Genomic DNA, 16,910 nt, shown 5'->3' on the forward strand with positions numbered 1-16,910 from the left:
AAGAACTGGCCTCAAGGAAATGGGAATAAACCGACCCTGGAACAGAATATTAACTATATAAAGACAATCGAGATGACACTGGTTAGACTACCGACGACCAGTTTCAAGGCGACCGTCAGAGCTGACTGTGCTGTTTATACATGGAGCGTGCTCCCTCTGCCTATAAAAGTTCTTGCCCACTGATTGGGTTAGGGAGGAGTCGGCCTTTGGATATGAGCCCCCTGCCCTTGGCTGCCAGCCTCCAAAATAAAGCAAACTTTTCTTTCCACTAATCTTACCTCTTTATTGGCTTTCCAGCGGGAAGCAGCTGGGCTCACTTTCGCTAACAGATTTTGGCGCCAACGTGAGGCTGTGCTCTCGCGATATCTGGCTCCTGGGGGTTTCTCCATTGGTGCTGCTGCCGTGACGACGTGCTAGGAAGGCTGTGAGGAGCCTCGCTGGCCCCAGGAAGAGGTTTGGGGAGGATATTCCTAGCAGCTGCCTAAAGCATTGGTTTCGGGGGTCCTTCCTGCTTCTCCTCTGCTCAGCACTGGCTGCCCATATGTGCTTTTCCTTGGTGGAATGAGAAGACACCTCTGGACAAGCTGACGAGCTCCCAGACCCAGTAAGTTCAGCAATGTGCGCCTGGCAACTTCTCTTTTGAGCTCGAAGTGCTATGTGGATGTTTTGCCAGTTGGTTCTGACGTGTTTCTGATGCGGAGGCCCATTTGTATTGGGAAGTACACTTAGAGAACACTGGCTAGATGAAATGCTGTTTTCAGAATTTTGACTGCAAAGAGAACAAAAATATGCCTAGGAGAAAGCTTGAAGTTAACTCTTAAATCATGTCCTTGAAATGTTAATACAAACACAGTCCACTCCTAAGAATTTAGCTTTAGGTTAATTGGTAGAACTTCAAGAAAAGCGGAAAAAAGGTGGGGGGAGAAGCCTTGTAAACCCAAGTGAGTAAATTCAGTTTATTCCAACTATTATTTATAAACTGATAACTTCTCTATTGAAATATCTGATTTGAGATCTCTGTCTGAATATTATACATCTATATGTAACATTGTCCAAAATGAAATCAAAAGCTTTCGGATAAACTCTTTGAAAATAATTATGTTTCAGGAATGTCTACCTAAAAACAGCTTTTCAAGATTTTTGGTGACTTAAAACCTTACAGTTTTTTTTAAGTTAAACTATGAAAACTAATTGAATATCTAAATAATTTTTAAGATAAAATACTGAAACTTTGCTGAACAAATGTAAGTTTGCCTACTTTTGCCTTCTTGGGTGTTTAAGTCTCTTCAGTCATTTCAGATCCATACGGACTGTAGCCCGCCAGGCTCCTCTGTCCACGGACTCTCCAGGCAAGAATACTGGAGTGGGTTGCCATGCCCTCCTCCAGGGGATCATCCCCATCCAGTGATCGAACCCATGTCTCATGTCTCCAGCATTGGCAAGTGCGTTCTTTACTGCTAGTGCTGCCTGGGAAACCCTTCTTTGGAGATTAAAAAATCACTAAAGATGATTAGGTTTACTAAACACGCATCATGTACTACATTAAAGAGAACGTATGCTATGTGGGGGGAAAATGTATGTTTTTAGAGGTTATGCAATGTGTTCTTAAGTTTACCAATCAGTAAATGCTGGTATAATAGTTCAATTACTTGATTCTTGGTTTTGTTAAGACTTTTAAGGACTAAAAATTATAATATGTAATTAAAGCTACTAGAAATGACAAGGGGAGCATTTCAGTGTGTAAAGCAACTAGAATATGTGTTGCAAGTGAGAGAAGGTATAAAGAATGGAGATGTTTTTGTTGCAGAAAAATGATGATAATTTTGTCATAGAGCCAGTTGCTTCTGGATAGGGAAAAATAATGGAAAAACCATATGGATACAAAAAGTGGTATAAGGTTTGTTAAAAAAAAAAGAACTTTGAGAAAATAAATTTGTATGTCGTCAGGAGTAATTAAGATCAGATTTAATTATGTAAATGAACTTAATTATTAATAGTAAGCTGGTTTGAGACTGGAATTTGGTTTTCTTTCTTCCCATTAGAACAAAATTTTCCTGGAATATTGAGCTACTTTTGATAACAGATTGTAAGTTTCTTTCTCTAGCTAATTTTGAGTATTCCAAAGGGCCCCAAGGTAGCTATTAATAAGAAGAAATATTAAAGTGCCTAGGATTTTTGGTATGTTAAATTATTTGGAACACATTTGATAACTTTCAGACCATACTGCTGAACTGGGTAAGAAAGTTAAAGAATTCTAATAGAAAGCTATTGTTTTGCTTCAGAATATATTTTTGACTCCAGTGTTCAGGATGTGAAAATTGTCTCGTGAAGTTATCACAGAGTATAATTACTTATGATATGTATCACTTCTGGCTCTAAGTTCACTGCTAAAAGCTCACATACATTGTTTGTGTACAAATGTACAATACATTGTGCATAAGTGATAAAATGTATGCCTATGAAATGTTTCCCTGTCAACATATTTCTCTGTATTTGTTTGTTAAATGTGATTAGTTTTCTCCCGACATGGATAACTAGGCCAATATTTAAACAAAAAGTTGGCCTAGCACCAAGGGCTATGATGGCCCCAGAGCAGGAAACTGAGTCACTCTGGCAACGATGAAAAAATATGTTGTTTATCAATGTTTTCTGTGGAAGGATTTGCCCTTATTAATAAAAGGGGAAAATGATGAAGGGAAATTTCACATATTGAGGTATGGGAAAGTCATTCTGGTCTATACATGATTTAAGTTGAAGTTTAGGCTAACCAAACAGCCTCCTGGTGGCCTATTAAACACACATTGTAACACTGTAAATCAAAAATTGAAAAACAATAATAAGCAACACTCACATACATACATTGTACGTCTGCTTCAACCATTAGGGAAAAATAACTTCAGAGAATAATTCAAAGATGCATTTTGGTTGTTATCCTCATTGTAATATGTCTACTAATTTTCAAGCATTTGTCTAAGTGCTGTGACAAGGTAACCAAAGAGAGGTAATGTTTTCACAATACAAAATATGGATGCTAAACTTGGAACTTGAAATTATTTCCAATTCTGTGTCCATTCCCCAAATTAGGTAGGACTGCATCCCATTTCAGCAGAAAGTAACCAGAGCAGTCAACACCCTCAACGACTTGGGGAATATTGAAACAGAAATGGAACTAAAATCGAGTTCCTCTGCCAAGTTTAGGATTAACTTCTCTATCAAAAGCTTGATTCTGTTTCTTGTTCAATACCCATTCCTCCTCAAAATTGAGGAGATTTCAAGAAAAGGGGGAATTGAAATGGAGCAGGACCTTATGGTCTTTACCTCCCATGTCTTTGGCCTGCCTTTTGTCTGTGAAAAAACTTTAACCAAAAGATAAGTTTTATCAGGGGCTTCCCTTGTGGCTCAGCTGGTAAAGAATTCTCCAGCAATGCGGGAAACCTGGGTTTGATCCCTGGGTTGGGAAGATCTCTTGGAGAAGGGAAAGGCTACCCACTCCAGTATTCTCACCTGGAGAATTCCATGGACTGTGTAGTCCTTGGGGTCGCAGAGAGCTGGACATGACTGAGCGATTTTGACACCCTCGCTCAAGTTTAATCAGAGAAGTGGGGGGAAATGCAGAAGCAAAGGAAAGCAGTCAAACAGGACAAAATAGTATAGTCATTTAATAAAATCAGGGACTTTTAGTTCCTCCTCAAGGGCCATAGGTAATATTCTGAGCCATATCCTTTGAGCTGTCTTATAGATACTGAAACCAACCCCCACCAGGTAGAAAAAGCCAACTACATAGTGACCAGATGGTAGCCATGACATAAGCTGCCACAATTCTGAGAACTGGCCTCAAAGAAATGAGAACAACCTTGGAACTAAATATTAACTGTATTTAAAATAATCAAGATGATGCCAATCAGACCACTACATGACCAATTTCAAAATACTGTCAAAGCTGTCATTCAAAAAGATACATGCCCCCCAATATTCATAGCAGCACTATTCACAATAGCCAAGACATGGAAAAACCTAAATATCTATCAACAGATGAATGGATGACAAAGATGTGGTACATGTATACCATAGACTACTATTTAGGCATAAAAGGAAAAGAAAGAATGCCATTTGCAGTAACATGGATGGACCTAGAGATGATCGTACTAAATAAAGTAGGTCAGAAAGAGAAACAAATACCATGTGATATCACTTAGATGTGGAATCTAAAATACGACACAAATCAACATATCTATGAAACAAAAACAGACTCACAGATACAGAGAACAGGCTTGTGGTTGCCAAGGTTGGAGGGTAGAGGAGGGAAGGATTGGGAATTTGGGATTAGCAGGGGCAAACTATTATATATAGAATGGATAAACAGGTCCTACTATATAGCACAAGGAACTATATTCCATATTCTGTGATAAACCACAATGGAAAAGAATATAAAAAAGAATATATATGTGTGTATATGTGTATGTGCTAAGTCACTTCAGTCATGTCCAACTCTTTGTGACCCCATGGACTATAGCCCACCAGGCTCCTCCATCCATGGGATTCTCCGAATACTTGAGTGGGTTGCCATGCCTATTTTTCCCAACCCAGGGATCGAGCCCATGTCTCTTACATCTTCTGCATTGGCAGGTGGGTTCTTTACCACTAGCACCATGGGTAAAACTGAGTCACTTTGCTGTATAGCAGGAATTAGTGCATTAAAAATTAAGTATATTTCAATAAAATTTTTTTTGAAGAAAGATGACTCCTCCTATAAAAGCTCTTGCCCACTGATTGTCAGAGGTGGGGAATTAGCCTTTGGACAGGACATATTTTACCCTCCTCCCCAGTTGCTGGCCTCAACTTTCCTTATCAGACTTTGCTTTCCACTGGCTTAAAGCAGTGAGGAGCTGGACCCCACTTTCAGTAAAACTTTCTCAGTGAGTGTAGGTCCATCTACTCCATTTCAAAAATCAGAACATGAGGAGTCAGTTTTGAAACCTCCCTGTCCTCACTTCCTGTCTACTGCATCTTCAAATCCAAAATACTTCTGCCTTCTTCTGCCCCTAAAGTCCCAGCTGCCAGCATCTCTCTGTCCAAAATGGCACTATGTTGTTATCCAGTTTCTCCGAACCCATTTTTGACCCCTCCAGTTCATTCTGTATGCACTAGCCAGGGTAGGTCTCTGCAAGACAAAGCAATGCCTTCTAATGCGTTTAGGATAAAGACTGCCATCCTATCATGGCCCACACAGCCCACCTCTGCGGCCTCATCTCTAGATGCCTCCCGCCCCCTAGGTGTACTCCGAAAACCACACAGAACTTGCGTTTCCTCCAGCTCGCCCAGCTCCTCATGTCAACACCTTCAGAAGGGCTCATTTTCTCTGCAAGCGCCTGCTTTCTCCCAGTGAATCTGCTGAGTCAATTTCCTTCATCCTTTCAGTATTAGCAGAATTACCGCTTCCTCACCTCATACTAACCATCCTGCATCCCCAAGGTCAAGTCAAAGAGGTTTGACTTTGAAACTGAAGGGAAGAGGGCGGGGTACAACTTTTAAAAGTAGGACAAAGCCATGCAGGATGTGACATACACTGGTTAGAACCTAGCAGGCCCAAGATGGTGGAAGATTTGTCTACTGGTAGACCTTAAGCCTCATTATGTACTCATTACATTATCATGCTAAATGACACACCCACAGGCACCATAACAGTTCCAAGGCCACCCAGAAAAGGCACAGAAGTGGGTGGTGCCCCAGTTCCTGGCAGTCCCCACTGCTTCTCCAAGATAGAAAACTCCTCCCACTTGTTAGCTTATGGAATTAGCCAGCCTGTGAAAACTAACCATCCCCATGCCTAGGGCTGCTGTCAGTTTCCAAGGGGACCCCATGCCCTGAGGCCACCTCTCCCCTGAGATGGACCACATTCTCCCCATGGAATATGCGTCTCTGCTTTCTCTCTACTACCACTCACCCTTGAATTTTTCCTGCCTGAAGTCCAGGACCCTCACTTGGTGGCCTGTCCCAGGAACCCACTGGAGACTGCAACATGACCATTCTCTTGCACCTCATTTTTTGTAACATCTTTACAAAGGAAGAGGAGGAAGGTTGTCTTTTCTTCTCCACTTTGCCTTGGTTTAATAAATTTAGTTCTCACCCATCATTTTTCCTCTCAGTTAATTTCTTCTGCACCAAGACACTTAGAACCTGAGCTTCTTTAAATCCTAAGATAAGTTGTACAGTTTCAGTAGAATTATTGTGGGCTTAAGTCCAGTTTGAGGTGTGGTTTTATTCCTAGGCCCCCTCCCCTGTCTCACCCTGCTCCTCCCCCAGCACCTTCAGAAGGGCTCATTTTTCTCTGCAGCTCATTTTCTCTGCTTTCTCCTGGTGAATCTGCTGGGCCAATTTCTCTCATCCTCCTAGAGTCAGCAGAATTACCACTTTCTCACAGCAACTATCCTGCATCCCCAAGGCCAGATCAGAACCTGCACTTGTCCAGTTTCATAGTCTCCTTGACTCTACTTCTGTAGGATTTGTCATGCTTTCTAATTAACCCACTCTGAATAGTTGCTTGTTTCCTGTTTTTTGCATTGTTGTATGTCTAGTGCTTGGCACTGTATCCTGCACGTTCGATGAAACTGTCCTGAATGAATGAAAAAGTGAATAGTAGAAGCAGAGATAAAGTTACAAGAAAGGAGAACATTTTTCTGGAACTAAGTTAAAATTTGTGTATTTTTATTCCTGTAAACAGATGCTCTTCCTCAGTGACTCATATTGAAATCCATGATCAGCATAAACCCCAGTGGCTTTTTCCAGTTATTAACTGATGTTGAGTTAGGTGTGCCACTGTGCTGAGGTAATTGTGTTTCATCTGCACATATAGTTCTTAACTTTGGAGAAAAATACAATTTTTAAACCAAATTATGTCATCCAAGGTATTAACTGACCTCACCAGGTGTCATTTGAAAATACTGTGATTATGACTATCAATGCCTTTTTTCAACTTGTTAATAAATGGTCTGTCCATGTTAGCCCCCAGAAAACCCTACAAATACTCTACAGTCCTCTTTCTCAGTGTGTCAGACATAACTGGTCAGCTCATCCAATAGCCATTTCTCCAAACTTTCTTATTCCTTGCTCTCTTTTAATTATAGAGGCTGAGAAAAGCCACAAACCCACTATGCCAACTTTTGTATAGCTAGTTGTGGCTAGTGAGGCATAAAGAGACATCAACAAGGAGGAAGGAGCATCGGGAAATATTCTGCTCCCATTTTCTTAAAAAAAGCAAAGTCAGTCTAAGGCGTCCTCTCTTAACACTGATTATTCCATTATTTCTACCTTTGAATGTGATTTTGATGCCTGGAGCCATAGCAGCTGTCTTGTGACCATGAGCTGACAAACTAAAGGCAGAAGCAATATTAAGATGGAGAAACTTTGGACTATTGTGGCTATAGCTAGAGTTCTCATTATGAGAAATAACTGTCTTTATTGCTTAAGCCAGTAATTTTTAAAATATTTATTTATTTGGCTTCATTAGATCTTCATTGAAGCACACAGGATCCTCAGTCTTCATTGAGGCATGTAGGATCTTTAGTTGCAGCATGCGAACTCTTAGTTGCAGAATGTGGGATCTAGTTCCCTGACCAGGGATCCAACTTGGGCCGCCTACATTGGAAGCCTGGAGTCTTAGCCTCTGGACTACCTGGGATGTTCCTTAAACCACTATTAGTTAGGTTTTCTGTGCTTTACAGTCAAACATGGCTTGAATCATACCTTTAGTTAAAATGCCAACATGAATCAATATTAAAAGTATAGTTGATCAAACAGACACAATTCTGTCTAACCACAGTGAACTCCAATGCTAATTTTTTTTATTTCATCCATGAGGGTATCATGAACGATTTTATTCCAGTTTTCCCCTCAAGTCACAGTATACTGAGACTATGATATTTCCCTCCTTTGACAGTCCTATAGATTTACTCTTTAACCACTGCTCTTGGCCTGGAAAGAATGAAGATAATAGATGGGTTGTGTTCATATCCTGTTTCTGTGATATTTGATCTGGATTAACATTAAGCCTCTTAAGACCTTTTTCTCCATAAGCTTCATCTTTCTCTTTTTCATAATGATTTTTTTAAGTGGGCAGGTATTTTTTTTCCCTTCTGAACACATAAAGATAAAAAAGCCAACAAAACAAACAATAAGGTCTCTGTGCTATTCTTCCAAACTCTTTCATGGTTCCACATCCTGAAAAATCTTCAAAAGTAAATAGAGTCTTTCCAGTAAATAGAACTGTCACACTATTCTCTGACACTAGTGAGAATATTAGTTGGGCTTCTGTGTCATAGACTCAAAATAACAATGGCTTTTATAAAAAAGATGATTATTTCCAGCCTGACAATTCAGACACTAGCAGTCCAGGATGGTATGGTAGCTTCATTTTGTCAGGCACCCAGTTTTCTTTTTCCTCTAGCATATCTGGTTGGATTTTCCTCTTGGTCCAAAATGGCACCTATCATACCCACATTCAGGCAGCAAGATGGAGAAAGGAGAATGAGAGATGTCCTTTTGGGACTTCCATGGTGATCTAGTGGCTAAGACCCCACCCACATGTGTGTGGCACAGCCACAAAATTGAAAGCAAAATAAAGTTAACTTGCGTTTTTAAAAATTGTCCTTTCCCTTTAAGGCATGACCCAGATTACACACATCACTCCTGCCCATGTATAACTGACTACAGCTTAGTCACATGGTCATGTCTAGGTGTAGGAAGGCAAGGAAATGTAGTCACTTTTCTGGGAAGCCAGATGCCCAGCTAAATAGCAGGGCTTCTACTACTATAGGCAAAGAGAAGAGAGAGTTCAGGGAATAACTTACAGCCTCTCTCAGACTCTCCCCTCAGAGAAATATGAATTCCTGGACTGAAGTTGCAATAACAAGCAAAATGTGATGATGTATGTGAAATCAAGCCAAAGGCTTGAAGCTTTCTCTTGAGCCAGACAGAGATCAACCACTTTAATGAGCGAGTCCCAGTATTTTTGAAGTTTCTCCATCACATTGGTTTGCAGAGTGGCTGGGCCAAACAACACTTTGCATGCCTAGAAGTTCCCAGCATCACCTGGGAACTGCTAGGCATGCAAAGTGTTGGACCGCACTGGACTTTCTGAGTCAGAAACTGGGGATGGAGCAGGAAGCCTGTATTTTAAAGAGCTCTGCAGGAGATTCTGATACACATCCAAGTTTGAGAGCCGCCATGCTGTAAAGTATCACATTCACAGGTCTGTGATGAACATTTATAAATTCCTACAAGATGACACCTGGTCCCTGAGGAGTTCTTGCACTCAGGTGGACAATAAACTATTCCATTAAGAAAATGTTCTGATCATAAAATGGATTCCAAATAAAATATGTATCCCTTATATTAAGGAGTCTAACTCTTAAGAAAGGTTCTATCTGATTTGTCATTAACCTTTTCAAAACCAGTGGTTTTGGAGCAGTGGATTTAAAAGGAAGAAAAGGGCAAATCCCCTTCTTACTAGATGGTCACACAAAGACATGGACCAGCTCCGTTTCTAAAGCAGTCAGTATCATGAACGACATATCCAGTGGGGACATCTCGCCTCCAAGGTTGAGGGGTCCGTGGCTGATTCACTAGATGTAGGTTGTAGGAGTCTGTGGGGGCATCCCTTCACACAATGCTTTCTTTTTCTACCTCATAGATGTGAATAATTACTTATTTACACAGTCTTTCCTTTCTCCTATGGTTATATTAATTATACGACATAATACACGGTCTTTAAGAAGAGGTGGCAAGAATACACATAAGAACTGTACAAAAAAAACTTCACTACCAAGATAATCAAGATGGTATGATCACTCACCTAGAGCCATACATCCTGGAAAGTGAAGTGGGCCTTAGAAAGCATCACTATGAACAAAGCTAGTGGAGGTGATGGAATTCCAGTTGAGCTATTTCAAATCCTGAAAGATGATGCCATGAAAGTGCTGCACTCAATATGCCAGCAAATTTGGAAAACTCAGCAGTGGCCACAGGACTGGAAAAGGTCAGTTTTCATTCCAATCCCAAAGAAAGGCAATGCCAAAGAATGCTCAAACTACCACACAAATCCATTCATCTCACACACTAGTAAAGTAATGCTCAAAATTCTCCAAGCCAGGCTTCAGCAATACGTGAACCGTGAACTTCCAGATGTTCAAGCTGGTTTTAGGAAAGGCAGAGGAACCAGAGATCAAATTGCCAACATCCGCTGGGTCGTGGAAAAAGCAAGAGAGTTCCAGTAAAACATCTATTTCTGCCTTATTGACTGTGCCAAAGCCTTTGACTGTGTGGATCACAATAAACTGTGGAAAATTCTGAAAGAGATGGAAATACCAGACCACCTGACCTGCCTCTTGAGAAATTTGTATGCAGGTCAGGAAGCAACAGTTAGAACTGAACATGGAACAACAGACTGGTACCAAATAGGAAAAGGAGTACGTCAAGGCTGTATATTGTCACCCTGCTTATTTAATTTATATGCAGAGTACATCATGAGAAACGCTGGGCTGGAGGAAGCACAAGCTGGAATCAGGATTGCCGGGAGAAATATCAATAACCTCAGATGTGCAGATGACACCACCTTTATGGCAGAAAGTGAAGAGGAACTCAAAAGCCTCTTGATGAAAGTGAAAGAGGAGAGTGAAAAAGTTGGCTTAAAGTTGAACATTCAGAAAATGAAGATCATGGCATCTGGTCCCAACACTTCATGGCAAATAGATGGGGAAACAGTGGAAACAGTATCAGACTTTATTTTGGGGGGCTCCAAAATCACTGCAGATGGTGACTGCAGGCATGAAATTAAAAGACGCTTACTCCTTGGAAGGAAAGTTATAACCAACCTTGATAGCATATTAAAAAGCAGAGACATTAATTTGCCAACAAAGGTCCATCTAGTCAAGGCTATGATTTTTCCAGTGGTCATGTATGGATGTGAGAGTTGGACTGTGAAGAAAGCTGAGCACCGAAGAATTGATGCTTTTGAACTGTGGTGTTGGAGAAGACTCTTGAGAGTCTCTTGGTCTGCAAGGAGATCCAACCAGTCCATTCTAAAGGAGATCAGTCCTGGGTGTTCATTGGAGGGACTGACGCTGAAGCTGAAACTCCAATACTTTGGCCACCTCATGCAAAGAGTTGACTCATTGGAAAAGACTCTGATGCTGGGAGGGATTGGAGGCAAGAGGAGAAGGGGACGACAGAGGCTGAGATGGCTGGATGGATGTGAGTTTGAGTGAACTCCAGGAGTTGGTGATAGACAGGGAGGCCTAGCATGCTGCAATTCATGGGGTTGCAAAGAGTCAGACACGACTGAGCGACTGAACTGAACTGATAATCATTTTCAGCAGAGCCTCTCAAACTTTGATTGTCAGATGAACCCCCTGGGGATCTTCATAAAACATAGATTCTGATTCAGTGGGTCTTGGGTCAGGCCTGAGATCCTGCATTTCAAACTGGCTTTCAGGTAAGGCTGATTCTGCTGGTCCAAAAACCACACTTAGAGTAGCAAGGATGTGTCAAATAACAGGATAAAGAACAGAGGAACTGTTAGAAGACCTCCCAAATTTAGCTAAAGAAGTTGATACCCAGGAGGACTGTTCAAATTAGGCACCCAACGATGGGGAGGTTAAAAGAGAAAATATGCCTATTTACTGGAAATACTAGACAAAGAGAGGAAAAAAGAAGGGGGCACAAGAGGCGGTTCCCTCAAGGAATGCTCCACTCTTGCTTCCAGGGAAGGATGTCGTCACAGCCCAGCTATTTTCCCTGGGAATCATTGTGGTTGATGACAGCTACTCCCTCATGTGTGCATTCGTTAAAAAACAGCTTTACTAAGCACTGAGTATATGCCAGGGGTCACCTGGAGTCTCACGAGATCAGTCAGAGAAGCAGAAGCTCACCGTCATGGTGTCACGCTCTGACTGGGTCCCTGTCACTCCTGTCTGGGTGCTCACTGTTCTGTTGAACTTCTCCCCAGAAGAAGTCTTACTTCTCATTGAGTTGTTTAATACAGAGATCCCCGACCTTCAGGATCTGCCTGATGATCTGAATTGGAGCTGATGTGACAGTAACAGAAATCAAGTGCACGAGAAATATAATGTGCTTGAATCATGCTGAAACCATCCCCCCCAGCCCCACCCACATCTGTGGAAAAACTGTCTTCCACGAAACCAGTCCCTGGTGCCAAAAAGGTTGGGGACTGCTGGTTTAATAGCTTTGAGTCATAGGCGCGCGTTTATATTGGTTTCTTTACTTTATCTTGCAGAAGCCCATGTTCTCGGGTTGGGGAGATAGTCTGTCCAGAAATGCCCCCATGGGTATCTGGCTCCTCTGTCTACTCACAGAGCTAGTACTCAGCATCTCCCCGCTCAACTGAGAAGCCTTTTTTAGTCAGGTCTTAAGGAGAGAAAAGAGTTTCCCCGGTGGCTCAGCAGTAAAGAATCTGCCGTGATGTAGTTCAGTCTCTGAGTCGAGAAGATCCCCTGAAGAAGGCCATGGCAACCCACTCAAGTATTCTTGCCTGGAGAATCCCATGGACAGAGGAGCCTGGTGGGCTACAGTCCCTAAAGTCACAAACAGTAGGACATGACTGAAGCTACTGTGCATACATGCATGCAAGGACGGAAAAAGCTGTATCTGTTTCCTTTTCTACCCTAAGCCCAAACATTCTCAGTGTCTTAACCAAAAAATTAAATGTGCTTCTTCCTTCACTATTCCTCAAGGCAAGAAGAACTCTGGAAACTCCCCAGACACAAACTGACCCTGACTGTCCCTTTCTCATCTCCCATAAAAGAACATTAAGAAAATTTTAAGAACTTTCTAGTCAAGATAAGTCAAGTGACCATGAAGGCCCTGGGGTAAATCAAACATTTTTTTCAAGCCAAAAATTAAGAATGTGCCTGGATATTCAAAAGTACTTTTGGGGACAAAGAAAAAAATTTAAGAATCGGCTTGTCCTAAAAAAGTTTCAAACATATATTCGTCCTGGCACTGGTAACCAAAAGTGTTCTAGAGCTGACATAGAAGGGCAGAAAGGATGCAGAAAGGAACAGAAACAGAGACTGTGCATTCCATCTGTTTACAGTAGCCAAGACATGGGGATCACCCAAGTGTCCAACAGATGATTGACTAAGATGTGATGTGTGTATATGTATGTCTATATACATACACACACACACACACACACACAGTGGAATAAAAGAGAATGAAATATTGCCATTGCAGCATCATGGATGAACCTAGAGAACATTATACTTAATGAAGTAAGTCAGAGAAAGACAAATACTATGTGATATTACTTTTTGTGGAATCTGAAAAATAATACAAATGAATCTATATACAAAGCAGAAACAGATTTACAGACCTAGAAAACAAATTTATAGCTACCAAAGAGGAAAGGGGGCTTCCCTGGTGGCTCAGAGGTTAAAGCATCTGCCTCCAATGCGGGAGACCCGGGTTCAATCCCTGGGTCGGGAAGATCCCCTGGAGAAGGAAATGGTAAACCACTCCAGTACTCGTGCCTTGAGAATCCCATGGACGGAGAAGCCTTGTAGGTTACAGTCCATGGGGTCGCAGAGAGTCGGACACCACTGAGTGACTTCACCTTCACCTGCAAAGAGGAAAGAGGGAGTTAAGTTAGTATAGAATTAAATACAAACTACTATACATAAAGTAGGTAAACAACAAGGATTTACTATATAGCACAGGAAACTATATTCAAGTATCTTGTAATAACCTATAATGGAAAAATATATATAATTGAATCACTTTACTGTACACCTGAAACTAACCCAATATTGTAAATTAACTATACTTCAATTTTTTTTTTAAAGACTATGTTCTTCATAACTATATCACTCAGGATAAGCCAAATCAGTTTTCTCAAACTATTGTTCATTATCACCTCCCCAGGGAGTCTTTTTCAGCCTTTTTTTTTTTAAATCCCCCCATGAAATTTCATTACCACAGATACTTTATATATTTGTTTATTTACAGTATGCATGGACTATATTTTCACTCATCCCAAGAGCCAGTTTTTACCTCCATGGAAGTGATATAGTTCCTCTTAAGAATGTATGGGCTAGATGCAGCTTGGTAACAAACAATCCAAAATCTTAGTACCTACTTAACAACAAAGTTTTTTCTCATTCACATTCCCTGTATATCAGGGGTCAGATGGTAGGGGTGGGAAGGGAATGGTGCGGGGGCCGCTCCCAAATCTCTTTACCCCAGGATCCAGGCTGACAGAGCAACCACCAATTTCATCATCGCTGGATACCAGTGGCAGAGGGAAAACAGTGCTTAGGAAGGTCTCACACCTACTGCTAAATGCTGCAACTCAGGAGACTTTCATCTCAGTTCGTTGGACAGAGATAAGCCATATGGTCCCCACAACCACAGGGGACCAGGAGGTTTAATTCTACTTTATGCCCAGAATATGGAAAGCAGGAAGAAATAGTAGGCAAAAGCCACTGAAAGCTCTTAAAACAACCTTGCCTTTGGACATCCCTGCTATCAAAGAGTACCTGTTGCTAAACCTATCGGAGAAGCTCTTGGGACCACAGGATGTTAACTTCCTTATCCAAGACTCGCCTGAGTTCGTGGTAGAATTAACCCACACAGACACTCCCTCTTCCCCATCCCCAGGCAGTGTCCGGTCCATTCATCCCAACTGCACTGTAACCCCAACACCATGTTCTCTCTTCTCCCCTTTTCTCTTCTGCTCCAGCTCCACAACTAAGGATCTAAAGCAGCAAAGAAAGTTAGAAGGCTAAGAAGGCTATCTACTAGAGAAACTTTCGAGGTTGCAAAATGGTTCAACTGCCAGCACCTTTTGGGAAAGTCACTGAATTATATACAAAGAGTTTAACACCGAAGAGTTTAAGACCTAAGCATCAAGATGAAACAAAGTAAGTGCTCAGTAAACACCTGATTGCTCAACGAATGCAAGGTTGGACAAATTGAAGAATAAAAAGCATGATGTGCAGCCCATTTTCCAAAGTCCTCAGCAGGACATTTCCCTCTTTATTGTTGTTTTTCTGATCTTCATGTGGACCAGTGTCATATCCCAGTCTTAGCTTCACAACAAGCTTTGTTTCCTTATGGCCCAATCGTTGGCTTGACAACTGGGCTCTGTGTACCTGTGTTTACGGCTCCACTTCCTCTTTCCTTCCCCTCTGTTTGCAGGCAAGGCCCTGTGACTTACACTGTCCTGTATCCTGTTTGACCTGTGACTATTCAGGTCTTATGCTGATCCCCAACAAATTCTCTAGAAAGAAAAAAACCTCTGGCATAAACACACTGACCGCGAAACAATGACACTGACAAGCAGAAAGAAAGTAACTGGATGTTGTTACAAAATGTTAGAAACATGGGCACACAGACCTGTGTAGGTTCAGCCAAGAATTGTCTTATGGGTTTGTTGTTTCTCATTTTGTTGGAGGGCACTGTCCTAAGCCAAGTAAGTCAGGCAAAGACAAATACTGCGTGATATCACTTATATATGGAATCTAAAAATGCAGCATTCTAGTGAACATAAGAAGAACCAAAAAGAAGCAGACTCACAGAGATAGAGAACAAACCAGTGGTTATCAGTGGGGAAGTCGGGAGGGGCAATGTAGGGATGCAGGAGTGTGAGGTACAACTATTCTGTATAAAATAAGCTACACTGATGTACAATGCAGGGAATAAGGGAATATTTTGTAATAACTGTAACTGGAGTGTAACCCTTAAAATTTTCTTACAAATTGTTTTAAGAAATAGAGAAAAAAGAAGACCATATGAAGACATAGCAATGGTGAGACACATCGAAAAAATACCATGCTGAGGATGCAAGCAGAGATTGGAGTAATGTATCAACACAGCAGGGAACACTAGGGGTTGCTGACAACTGCCACCAACTAGGAGCAGACAAGGAAGGGCTCTCCCTACTGCCTGCATGGCCCTGCCAGCACCTGACTTCAGACTTCTGGCCTCTGGCCTTCTGATGAATTCTCTACAGTGAGAGAATAAAGTTCTGTTATTTTAAGCCACCAAAAATAAAATAAGATTAAAAAATATATAAAATTAAATAGAGAAGATAAAATGTAAACTAACAAAATATAAATAAAAATAGAAGCAAAATAAAATACTAATGAAGCAGTCATATAGCCATCAGTAGTATTCATCTTTACATGCATAGTTATGTGGTCAACCAGTTGCTCTCAGAAATTATGAACTATGAAAAGAACAAATCAGCTGTCCATATTTAGGCAATTAATGTGTCCAAGTGGAGGCTTGTCCTGTTCAAATCAAAATATCTACTTGGAAATATAAAAATGTTATTGAAGCTCCTTTTGGAAATCAAGGCCTAGGGTGAGAATGTGGGAATGAGAGTCAGACTTTCTGTCTTGCAGAGGGATGCCATGAATTAAAAAAAAAAAAAAAAAAAATGAACCGTTTCAGGAAGGGAGAGGAAGAAGACATTCCTGGTTGGCAGGAAAGTTTTACATCAGGAATTCTAGAATCAAGCCCCCGAAAGGCCAGTATAGACTTGTTTTGAACACAAATTTGCTGTCATTAGCACACGAGGAAGCTATCCAGGTTGCTTTATCCTGTAACATCCTGTCTCTAGCCTGTCTCTTGCTGTGTGCTTCCGAGACATAGATTTCTGTTTCCACGGCCAGTCATCTGGTGTTCTTGACAAACAATGTCATGGAGAGGAGAGTGTATGAAAGGCGTAGAAGGAAAGGATCTCACTTTACCCTTTGGATGCAGACAGCCTGCTCAGCGTCCTGCACATATCACTAGAGCAGAACACGAGACACGAGAGGTGATGGTGCGCACGGCATGGCCTGGTCCCTGATCTCAAGGAAGCAACATTTTAATGGAGAAGAACAGACAACAAG

General features: G+C 41.3%; 1 long non-coding RNA gene across 1 annotated transcript; it reads left to right on the forward strand.

Moving 5' to 3' along the window:
* Nucleotides 1–391: 391 nt before the first annotated feature.
* LOC132343474 (uncharacterized) lies at nt 392–16,047 on the forward strand. Its single transcript, XR_009492322.1, has 2 exons — nt 392–604; nt 14,753–16,047. It is a non-coding gene; the product is annotated as an uncharacterized lncRNA (long non-coding RNA).
* The last annotated feature ends 863 nt before the right edge of the window (nt 16,048–16,910 follow it).

The sequence above is a fragment of the Bos taurus genome, chromosome 22, assembly GCF_002263795.3.
Source record: "Bos taurus isolate L1 Dominette 01449 registration number 42190680 breed Hereford chromosome 22, ARS-UCD2.0, whole genome shotgun sequence".
NCBI classification, from domain to species: Eukaryota; Metazoa; Chordata; class Mammalia; order Artiodactyla; family Bovidae; genus Bos; species Bos taurus.